Genomic DNA, 13,379 nt, shown 5'->3' on the forward strand with positions numbered 1-13,379 from the left:
ACTGGGAAAGCATGCTGGGGCTTGTAGTTTCCCCAATACCTGTAGAGCCACAGGTTGGCCCAGCCTGTCATAATCTTAGATTTCATTAGGAAAGCTAAAATATAGAAGGAGGTTCAAAACTTGTGGGGATGTGTCCAGACTTGCGTGCAAGACACTTCGCTCAAGGTGAGGAAAGTATGAAATGTGTCACATGTGTAGAGTCTTCTCTGCTACATTTCATTGCATGCCCTTTTCTGCAAACTCTGTGGATACCCATTTAAAAAAAAAAAAAAAAAAGGAATAAAAAGACACAGTGCAGGATAAACCATACTTGCCGACTTCTTGTAGTCGGCGTCCGGGAACTTTCGGGAGGTGTTGGGCTTGCGGGGCTCAGTAAACCGCACCACTTTGGCTCCACCACTACGACATAATGACACGTCATTTTACAGCGGGGTCTAATTCTGGCCACTTCCTAATGAATTGGACAGATGGGGGAGGCTGCCATACGCTCCCAGGAGTCCGGAAGACCTACCCGAAATGCAGGCTGACAAGTATAGCATAAACTTTATAGGAGAAAGTGCTCTTAAAAGTGTTAATTCAATTAATGCTTCCGATGATCTGATGCAGGACTGTTCCATAATCCATTTCTAAACATCTGTAAAATGGCAGAAGATTATTTTATACAAATATTCTATGTATCTCAAGATTTGTAACCTGTATTACAATAGTACCAGTAAATGAATATGAAAAATGACCACATACATATTATAGACGTTTGTTCATAGGTTTATTTAGAGTTGCAACATTAGGACAGATTTTTATTTTTCAGGTGTTCATTAATAAACATTTTCATGAGTGCAGATCTGAGTAGTGGGTGTGTCTGCATGCTTTCAATTCACCTTGTTCACTTCCTGTCAGCTGCTGTCAAAGACAGAGAGCGTAAACAGCCTTCTCCCAGCTTTCTGTATTTCACAGCTGAGAGTGTAGGATGTTTACATTATCTGTCACTCAGAAGGAAAGCATATTAGCCATCTGGACCAGAGAATGGGCTGCAGATTGTAAAATATTACATACAAAAACGATATATAAATAAAATACAATACAATAACAAGATTTATCTTAAAGCTGGTGTATTATTAAGACAAATGGGTTTCTGCAACTGTTTTAGAGTTTGTTGAGGAAAATAAGCACTTCCCAACAACCCCTTCATCTCCAATTTTAAAACTAAAATAACCAACCAACCCAAAGCACCGACCTGGGTGCTATAAATATGCTGCTGTTCAAGACCTCTTCAAATATCCAAAGACTTTCTTCTTCCGGTACATAAGAAATAAGTAGGAACAAAAAACTAAACTAAAAAAATAAACACAACCTAGATGATGTTAAAACTTTATTAAGCGTAACAATTAACACAAACTGAATGTTGAGTGTATCATCCTGAATATTCAGATTTTTACATACACTAAATACCTTAATGTGGAAATTGCAGTAGTTTCCAAAAAAGGACAAAATTACATACAGTGAAAGTATATCTGGAAAGGACAGTGGTCACAAGAGGATAGTTAAAGAAAACGAAATGTAAATATTTATGATCGGGCTGTCATTTGCACAATGCTTGGAAGAAATATAGTTCTGACAAATCAAACCTCAATTACCTTCTTACAATTTTGGATTCAGGCATTCCCTATAAAAGGAAGTCATCAACCAACATTGTCTGCTTAACATGGTAATATGGAGACAATGTACCCAGTCATCTAATGGGAGTCATTGTGTCCGAATATTGCTGTGCTTGGGGGAGCTACAGCCAACAAGTAGAGATTTTAAACAAAAAGCCTTAAAACATTTCTGTTGGTCCAAAACACACAATATAAAAAGGAATATTGTTATACAGTGTTGAACTACAGACCAAGAATAGACTCAGTTTTGAAGGCAGAGGAAGTCCCAACTAATTTATATTCCTGTAATTTTGCCTAGCACCTTGCTATTTTGGATATTATTGACACAGCATTAAATTGTTTAGCATTTTAGAAATGTGATACACATTTTGTTATGGTGGGATTATCCAAAGCTAGGATGGGAGAAGAAAAATGATTAACAAGTGTGATATAACAATAAATTCTCTTGAGAAGCTACTACATTCTATCCAGGCCACCTGTGGGTAACCACAGCACGGCTTCAAAAGTAAACACATTCACAGATTAAAAAGCTACATCAAATTGTTCTTCATATGTTAAACATTCATTTAGTCCAAAAATAATATTACATTTTGAAATGTCATAGCATTTGCAACTTGTGGCACAGAGGTTTATAAACTATTTTTAAAATTTGAGTGTTCACCTAAATTCCCAATATATATTTTTAGTTTGGAGGAATAAAAACACAACTTTTAGATCTTACACGATGATTGAAAAGACCATTAAGTACTCATAGAATGTGGTGTGAAATTATAAGAACTGGGGTGTGCATTCGTATTATACATTATTGAATAAATGATAAATCACACCTGAAGATGTACTCTCATTAAGTGTATAGAATATGCTTGATCATCCTTGACGAAGGGATCAACTTGTTCGCATTGCATGGAGTAGGATCTGGTAAGATATACAGTTCCTCCTACTATCATCACGTATGCAGTACACCAATACTAGTGTTAGAATGTTGTACTAGGGATAATGAGAATATAATATGAACCCGAATATAGACAACTAATGCATTGTAGCAATACCATACTACAAGTCACACTTCAAACAGTTTTACAAGTATTTATGTACAGATCTACTTTATCTATAGGTAAAGGAAACATGGTCCTTAACACACAGGTCATGGAGCAACAGGGGCAGGCTGTGCTGGGGGGCATCTGCCCCCCCAGGCTGGTGCCATAGTGGGCTAGCTTGGGCTGGGCCACTGGACCAACGGGCATTTTTTTCCCATTTAAATAGGCTGCAGATTCGGGTCATGCCCCCTGGGCTAACATATGCCAGCCCTACCCTGCGGAGCAATGACCAAACTTACATCTATGTGGGTTTGGATCTATTTACTAGTGTTCATGAAGCTGGCCTACATTCATTTTCTCCATACATATAGAGGAACATTTCAGAGTCACAAAAATGGTTTAATTATTAGGTGTACTTCCAAATCCCGATTAAATATATTTAGAGTACTGCAGTACACAATATTACAGCCACTATTCAAACGTGTAGCTGTCGGTAAATACTAAAAGCACTCTATCAGAGAAATACAAACTACACAAGGGTAAGTGCTACGCTTATTAAGGAATGTGAAAAGAAATATTTCCTACTCCTGAAGTCTTCTTAAATTTCTAAGTGTAATGATGCTTGGACTTCCCATCGGTAGCTCAGACCTTCTACTCACCAAGAATTTGCAGTAAAATAAAATCTAAAAACATTGTTTTTTTAATCACCGTTTCTCTTTTTACATTGTACAGTATAGTACCACATTACTATTATTGCATATGTTCAAGTCTTGCTGCAATGTATTATCCACACCAAGAACAGATATTTAATAGAACATGAGATGGAGGATTAAAATGAAAGGATATTCTATGTACACTTGCCTTCAAACACAATAGACCAGTCACCATGGATGCAACACAATTACTTTTGGACAAATACAATAATGCTAGGAACTGTGCTTTTAACTCACTCAAACAAAAGAACGCACGCACAAAAAAGTTAACAGGTATTTACTATGACCTTAGGGGCTATGTGTACACAAATTAGTATATTCTAGAATTCCCCATCTACAAATATGCAACATAATACTTGTGGCATTCTTCTACATGGATTTACTCACAGATGCTTAGATGGATTGGATATGTTACTTCATAAGAGAGGAATCTTTGATGCAATGGCATATGTAGCTTAACATAGTACTAGAATGTAACACAATACAACTTGAAAAAGTACCATACATTTCAACAACATCTCTCAGCAATTCTCCCTTAGTCATATACACAAGAACGTGTATATAGTTGGATAGTTAGAATACCGATATATTGCAAAAGGCTATGGACGGATTAACAGATGAATGTCAGGAAAATGTCATGAGAATTAGCTGTAAAATAAAACATTACATTATGGTACAAACTGCTAGAAAGAAATAATATTTCTTTACTTGGGATTTTAAATTATCTAATCATGTATATTTCTCCAAACGCGATCTGCAAGGATGTAATAATTTGCCAGTGGCAGAAGGAGTGTGTGTATAATTAGTATTTTTGATAAGAGCAAGGTTTTAGTAAAGCGGGATGAATGTCACCTTCGCACAGTTCACTTCCTGGTCACGTGGCATTATGTAATGCATAGTAACATTTTAACCCAGATTTGCTGCCCCACCTGTACAGTATTATATATTTATGCATTACTAATTTTAAACAATTTCTACATAAACAAAAAAAACAACAAAAAACATAAATGTAAAAAAATAATAAACAAAAAATAATAATAATAAAAAAAAAAAAAAAAATCACCCAATGTTTGCAGGCAGTTTAGTTAGAAGGCAAGAAAACTGTAAAAATAAATACTTATGATGTAGCAAAATATATTCTAACTCAATACATAAATATACTTTGCTGCAATAACTTTATAAACATATATAGACTGTTTATGTGTAGCCACATTTTGTTGCTTTACCAAACATACACATGAATTGTGAATGAATGACTAAGTTGGTATGCCGAGAGTTTACCTTTGTTTTGCACATAGCAAGAAAAAAAACAAACTAACAATCTTTTTTTTACACGTCATCTTTTATAACAACCTTTGATTTTGATTGCACTCATCCAGCCAGGACATTTGCCTACGGATATTGTGCTGCGACTGCTGATCTGATTGCGGACCCCTGTTTGATTAAGCAGGTCTTTACCTATTTATTACCTATTCTCTAGAACAAAACAAGAAGAATCAGCAGAAGAAATATAGGAGGCTACAGAGAAAGAGGGCTGCTAGATGTGAAGTAACCAAGAAACCAGGGATATTGGTGTTCATATAAAAAGCCCGTGGGTCAAACATTGGCACTTTCTTCTAGCTCAAAAACAAAATAAAACAAAAACAGAGAACAAATACAAATATATACCTACTTATCCTGTTAAAAGCTAGAGCAACACAACATACACTAGAGAAATTTTTTTAAAACACAAAAACCTAAAAAACCACCACAAAAAAACAAAACATACATTGCACCTGTAAGAAGTGTGGATACATTTGTAAACAAATTTAGCACTTAAAACAACAGATTAGTGAAATAAACCCAAAGCCCCCACCCTACGGATTGCAGGAGCATTAAGCAAGGAGCAGGCTGGTTGTCCAACTGATAAACGTCACAGACACATATTGGAAGGTGTCCAAAAACAGCATTGTGCAGAGGCTGTAGCTTTTGTGAATGCAAATAATCTGGAATAAGAGCTATTAGCCCATTTCCTTCATTAGAAGAGAGTCTTCCAAAGGAGTCGATGACCAAAACAATTACCATATAGCATATTCTCGGTTATTTTTACAGAGGCCACTTTAGCAAGATATGTGGGCAAAGAGGCTGAAACACGATAGGCAAATTAGGTTTACCTATTAATTTCACTTCCTCAAAGGAGTCAATGGAAGCCCTATGGGTTAATTTCCTACTTAGCTGAGCATAGACAGAAAAAAAGAACACCTGAGGCTATATAACATAACTCCTCTTCCTCAAGATCTGTCAGAGCTTCAGTTACTGGTGTCACGTCTAGCATACAACATTTTGTAAAGGTTTGAATTGTAGACCATCCTGTCCCTTTACAAATTTCTCTTGGGGATACTTGTGATCTTGAAACCCAAGAAGTTGCCACTACTATAGTTGTGTGTGTCTTTACAAATTTGGGCATCTGCAAATCTTTCCTCTTATAAGCCTGTATGATAACCTCACAGATCCATCTTGCAAGGATATCTTTTGACAGGGGCATGTCCTTGACACAGCCGATCAGTAGTTTTCCTCAGTTTATTTGTTCTCTGAAGATAAGCGTAGATCGATCTTACCATATTCTATGTGCATAGTCTCTTCTCTTCATTCTCTACTTGTGAGCAAAATGCTAGCAATGCAAGTTCTTAATTTCAAATGACACTAGTTTAGGCAAAAAAAATATATTTATATATATATATATATATATATATATATATATATATATATATATATATTATATAATATATTTTTTTTTTTTAGATAATGAGGATTTGTTCTTAATATTACTCTAATCAGGAAAAACATTTAAGAATGGGTCCTTAAACCATAATGCGTGGATTTTTCCTAAATCTACTTGCAGATGTAATTGCCACCAAAAACAACACTTTAAGGGTACGCCATTTAAGAGAAAACTTTAATAGAGAATGATATGGATCTGTTAATAGTACAGAACAAAATTAAGATCACATGGTGGTACAAATGGCCTAATGTATCTGCAAAGCCATTAAGAGGATGAAACCATACGTCTTATTTACACCTCCAATGCTAACTTTCAGAGACTTAAAAGGTCAGCCCTTATTTAGCTATTCCGGCAAGAAATCTAATATTTGGGCAATAACTGGCACCATAGGGATGATTAAACCTTGTTTGCACTAGTAAAATATTTTTTCCAAATTTTATAATAAAATGAATGAAGAATTGTGTTCTGGCTTATAACAGATATTCCCTTGTTATTGAGCAATGTCTGCTGAAACTCCACCATATTATGGAGAGTGTATAAATGTTCAGGTGTAACAGGAGATCCAAGCATAATGGTAGAGGCCAAGGTAGCTCTATAAGTAAAATAAAAATACATAAATCAGGTTGTCCCACCTTGTCAATCCTTCCTTCTGAAATAGTCACTTTGTCCTTTGCGGTGTCTATAGACAAAGAGACTGCAATTTCTGCAATTGTACAAAAGGACTCTTGTGTGTTGAGAATGCAGTCATGATTTTTAGAAACAGGATTACCTTGTCTGTTCTTTCTTGGGATATTTCTCTTGATCCTCCTACTGCTAGAATGTCTTCCAAGTAAGGCCAGACTACAACTGACTGTTTTCTTAGTGACGCCATTATTACCACCAAAACTATGGTGAATATTCTTGGGGATGTTGGGAGCATGTGATTTGAAAATGGTGACCTAGAACACATAATCTGAGAAAACAGTGATGATGTGATTCTACTGGGATATGAAAATGTTCTATGTCCAACGCCTTTATAAGGGAGCTTATGGCCTCCAACCAAAAACGCTTCACTTGAATGATCGAATAGTGTCCTGAAATCTAATAAGTGTTTTTGCACCAGGAAGAGTTTGGAGTAAAGTACTTTCCCCACTTTGATTGATAGGGACTGATTAAATTGCCTATTTTGACAGTATTTTGAAAGTATTGTATCTGTACAATGTTGAATATTGCCTGTTTTAGAACTGTGAAGACCAGTGTATTTCTTGCAACCTGTGTCTACAATATCTCTGGCCCACTGATCATGTGTGGTTAGGATCTAAGGGCTAGATTTACTAAGCTGCGGGTTTGAAAAAGTGTGGATGTTGCCTATAGCAACCAATCAGATTCTAGATTTCATTTATTTAGTACATTCTACAAAAGGACAGCTAGAATCTGATTGGTTGCTATAAGCAACGTCACCACTTTTTCAAACCCGCAGCTTAGTAAATCTAGCCCCAAGTCTGTAAAAAACTCAATATCCTTTCCCCTACCAATGCCTGTGATGAGAGTTTCTCGTGAGTCAATGGGGATAATTCAGACTAGATCTCCTTTCTTTGCCTCTAATACCATGAAAGGATTGCCAGTGTACATTTGTTCCTGCCAGTCTGAGGTATTGCCTTCTTACCTCTCTGAACTGTTGACATGGCATCAACAGTTCAGATCCTTCTAGTCTCCCCAGATCTTGTGGTGAGTGATGCAATTTTCCTCCATTCACCTTCTGGAGTCCAACTTGTCGCCGAACAACAGGATCCATCAAAATGCAGCATACCCAGCCTATTCTTAAAAGGATTAGCTGTCCAAGGTTGTGCTTTCTTCGCCATCATGGTTGAAACTATAATACTCACTGACAGATCCCCCCATATCCAGAAAAGCTTCATAGAAAATTAACTTTTTTTTTTTATTATTATAGTCTCCATACTTTTCAGTAGCCTTACTTAAAGGTTCCATCCAAATTCTCAGGGCCCTGGAAACAAAGTCTGCTGCTACCTATAATTTCACCACTGTAACTGCAGAAATATGTAATATATGTTTTCATTTTTTTTTTTTATTCATGGAGTCATTTAAGGGTTCTCCATCTTCTTACAGAATGGTAGTCATGGCTGATAGACTCGTCACCATTACTACAACTTCCCATTTCTCTGCTCATTATCAGAGAACGAATACATCCTCTCAATTCTCTTAGGATTCAACAGATGCCTTTCTATTTGCTCCCATTCCTTTCTGAGCAGATTTTTAATCACTCTATGTACAGAAAAAACCTCCACTATGCTTACGTTGACTTTTTCATTAAAATACAAAAACAAAAAAACATATACTGCAATGTTGTCATGACTGGAATATCTTGAATTCCAATGGCTTTATTGATCTGTTTATGTAAAAAATATCTACTATGTCAAGACGAGCTGGGTTCCTCTTTAATTTTACCATCTTCTCTGTTTGAACACCAAACTGTTTGAACTTTCTCCTCCATGGATTTACCTGACATTATTATTATTATGTGAACAAAGAGTGCAGCAAAAGACGTGACGGGACGTATGTGGGAGTCAAGACAGAAGAAAGAAATGGGACATAACAGTGGGCTGTCCCTTGTCTTGGTGCTCTTTTGGGTTAGCTCCGGATCCATAATTGATGTTTTCCTTCTCATTGTTGTCGTTCACCAGCTCCTCATATTCAGTGGTCTTTTGACACATGGGACTATCCAGGAGTCTTAGTGCGGTGCTTCCTGATGACGCGCCAATGTGCTGGACACGCCCCGCAGTGCATGCTAGGCTGGAAGGCGGCAGATGCCCCCACTTCTCTCCGGCCAAAGGAACAAAACGATTCCTGGGAAAAACCCTTGCCCTGGTCTTCATCTATTCCTGTCTATGCTCAGCTGAGTAGGATGTTAACCCATTGGGTAGGGCTGCCAAAAAGTCCAAAAGGTGAAAAAACATAATGAGCACACTGTATAAGTGCCGCTTTACAAAATATATGTGGAGCTGAAATAACCCCGCTACTCGATTAAACACTCAAACTAAGCAACCCGTTAATGAAGCAACAGTCAGTGCCGAAATGCAAAAGCTTTTATAAAATGGACTACACCTGCAAAAATTAGCACCCCTTTATAGAATTTCCTATTTGTTCTTTTTTCTTCTTTTTATCTATTTATTCTTGTAACATATGTTGTGGAACAGCACTTAAGAGTACGTTCCACCTTTAAAAATGGTATAAAAACAGTACAGCACTTTGTTTTAGACAAACATATCCTGTAACTTTCCATCAAGCAAAAGGTTATTAGTGGCCCAGATTGCAAAATCTCAAACGTTATCACAAAAGAAAAAAAAAAAATTTACTAAATGGTTTAGTGTCACAATTTCCCAGGTGACTTCTTATGCTACACAATTATCTGTCATTTCATACAAATATATGTAAAAGGTATTATAACTAAAATTTAATTGCATCATCTACCAGTTATTCAGCCGGTTGGACTGTTATGTGACATTTACACTCACACAGAGAGCGGCTTTACATTTTTTCCACCTCTTGACAACACTTAAAAGCTCCAGGAAGCGTCTCCCAAGAGCACAGAGTAGGTGTGTAGCTCAAAGTGGAGAAGGGGAACCATCCAGATGCACCAGTGCGAAACCAAGGCGTTTTGTAGTGCTCTTCAAGAATACTTCATTTAGGACTTCCACAGTCTTGCAAAACAAGAAATGTTAGTAACAAGAACAGTCCCTGAGACTCTATCTTACCTCGAATGAATGGAAAAAAAATGGCTAATAAAATATGTGAGTTACAAAACAAACCTCAGAAATTAATTAGAGGTTAAGGGGGGTATTCATTTGTTAGCGAGATCCCCGGAAAACGAGCGCTCGAAAAATATTAGCGTTAATACGGTAATTACTCGCTGAATTTCATCTCGCAGCAAAAAAATTCAGCGAGTAAACTACCATATTAACGGTATTTACGTGCATATTACCGTATTAACGGTAATATTTTTTGAGCGCTCGTTTTTCCGGGGATCTCGCTAACAATTGAATACCCCCCTAAATGTCTAGTTTAGAGGAACGAGAAAAGAAAGTTAGGATATGACAGTAACCATCAGATATATCAAGAGTACCAACTCAGTTCAAGGAGGACACTTTTTGCCTTTCCAAATAATGTTTGATAGATTGGTAAAGCTTAAAATCAAGGTTAAAAAACTGAAAACAAGAATAAAACAAAATATTATTAGTACAAAGATGCACCATTTAGGTCTCTGCATCAGAGCCAAATTTACGTCATTGTAGCATATGACCCACACATTCCTTGTTATCCATACCTCATTTACACAGGAAGCTTTGTCAGTCATCTCAAAAGCAGAATACAGCAGCACTATCCACTACTCTGCTAAATTTACATCACTTTATCTTACATTCCTTCAGTTCATTTTTCTTTGTTAAAAGATAAAATGTTTACTTATTTATGTACAGTGCAAGGAAAGTTGCCTTTCAGTTCCTGATTGAGCATAGACTTAAATGGCTAATGCTAAACCCTGGTCGTTTATAACAAGGTGGCTTATTTATTTATTTTTATTTAAATGGCTGTGAATGTTTTTACTTTAGCAAATGCTGCAACAAATAGTCCACAGATCCAACTATAATAAAATCAAAAGAAATTCTGGATATCGGTTTGCATTATTGGAAAGGTATATAAAATATTGTATATATTAGGGTTAGTGTTGAACCGTAAAATTAATGCTAAGAGTGCAACATACAGTTTTTCAAGTATGAATTGACATAATGCTGAAATGTTGTATTCACACAGGGTAGACTGTAGGAAATATGCAAGAGGCAGAAGGAATCCAATCTCCCCCTCCCCCATAAAATATGGGATATTACTATTGCTCTTGATCAGGATCTGGAATGTCAAAAGGCATACTCAAGCTAAACCAAATACACTTGTAACCTAGAAAATAATTCATTCTCCCTTTCAAAAACGGTCTTATGTCAGCATCAGGACATTAGTACACTGCCAAGGTATGAAAACTGCTCCCATCCCAAAAGGACTATAATCCTCCATACTGTAATCAAGAACAATGGAACGGTACCCTAAGAAATATGTGAAGTGAGAGTTGTTAAAGGGTTTATATTTTGCAGCAACTGACAAATACATCCAGGAAAAATTACCAACTTCTAGGGCTATATGAATCAAGGCAAAACTTCATTTGTATAGTATGAATGGTTTCCTGTAGGTAAATAAAACATGTCTAGGTAGCTTTTTACTTTGAGACTCAAGGAAATGTAGTACTAAAGGAAACAATACAAAATGTTTAGGTTTAATTTTAAGAAAAGGTTTGCTGCAAAAGATTGCTAAATAACCTTTAAATAAATAAAATCCACCTGTCGTTAGTCTTGTTTACAGTTGCAGAACATGACAGATCACATAAAATAGTCAAAACATTAGAAAAACATATATAGGGGGATTCTGAATATGTGGGTCCGATAGGACATATGTAAGATATTGGTTATATAGGGTATTAAAAGCTATTGGAGCCTGTGGCAATTGGCAGCTGCAAACATCCGACTGAAAGCCCATCAGATGCTTCACAGCTTCCAGTCGAGGATGTTTACAGCCGCTTACCGTCAACAGAAAATAACCTATTGCGTTTGTAAAAGATGTTCTGTAAACCATGTTTCTAGGGTTCTTATCTGACTGCATACAAGATGGTCACAACATGCAGAAACGACTCCATGCCATCTTCCACATTTCTGAAAGGAAGAGAAAGATTTTCTTTAGTGCCAAACAGTAAACAAAACTAAAATCCTGAACAAGGTCATAATGGCAAATGTATTAGTGTCCTAAAGAACTACATAGTCTATGGGTCAAGTCATAAGAAGAACAAAGCAAACTTTATCAAAGCTGAGCAACTCTACATTCCAGACATTCCTTACACTTGGCATCGATATAAAACTTCATCCAGAAAAACTATTTAACACAACAAATACTAAGCATTTAATGTAGAGATGCTCACTGACCCCCGTGTTTTGGTTTTAGATCTGGATTACCTTCGGGTTTTGGTTTCGCCAAAACCGCCCTTGCATGTTTTGGTTTTGTTCTGCTTTTTTTGACAAAAAGCCATCTTTTTGGGAGAAAAATCACATAATTTAGCTATTATTTTGTACCTACATTATTGTTAACTTCAATAGCACTAATTTCCAGTCTTCTTTCAGCACCTCACAGGTCACAATATAATTTTTATATACTTTTGCCCAAAAGACTGTGCCATAGCTCACCCCCAAATAGTTGCCAGTGTTCAGTGCTTCAACAGAAGTAATCGGCCTTGAATTTATTTTTCAAAGTCTCAACTCACATTGTATTGTGCCATAGAATTATTAATAGGTCTGGCAGTGTTCTTTAAAGTGTAGTGACATTGTACTGTGGATTCACATCAGTCGATAACAGACCAGGAGCACCAAGCAGCTGCTGGCACCAGTCATGATGATAAGAATGCCTGTACGTCATCTGCTAAAGCCTATGTTAAAGACTGAGGTGCATTTTTTTATTTTATTTTTTTAAAGTGAGGGAAACCAAAATGTAAAAAGACACAATTTTCCTTAGTAAATTAAAAAAACACCTGTAATCAAGGCAAAGTTAACTGCAGAAAAAAAAAAATTGCCAACATGCCATTACACACGCAGTAGCAAGGAAAGAGTCAGGCCTTTCTGTAGAAGTGTTAGTTCTGCAACTTTCCTTGAGGCATCTTCTTGTAAGTTCAGTCATGATGATGCAAGACCTTGCAGCACGGTGCCTTTGCGGTGTTCTTCCACAATCCTAAAACATACTAGTCAGTTGACTGGCTGCGTTTGTGTGTGTTTCTATGTTAGGATTTTAGACTGTAAGCTCCGAATAGGATAGGGACTGATGTGAGCCAACATAACTTATCTAATATATATATAAGCCTAGCGGCGTGTGTGTGTGTGTGTGGAAAAAACTATTTTCTCAGAAAGGGCTCATCCAATGGACCTGAAATTTGGTATACTGACATTATTTGTCAAAAAAATTATAATAGTGAAGTCAGTTAACTTCCATAATCCCCCCTTCTCCCCGTGGGAGGGGTAGTAAAGGCAAAATTTACCAGTTGAGGGCTCAAACTCTAGACCGTGTGAGTATTTATTTACCAGAGCCTGTGTTTGGTCATGGACAATTGTATGTTGCATTTTCATGAGTACAG

The sequence above is a fragment of the Mixophyes fleayi genome, chromosome 3, assembly GCF_038048845.1.
Source record: "Mixophyes fleayi isolate aMixFle1 chromosome 3, aMixFle1.hap1, whole genome shotgun sequence".
NCBI classification, from domain to species: Eukaryota; Metazoa; Chordata; class Amphibia; order Anura; family Limnodynastidae; genus Mixophyes; species Mixophyes fleayi.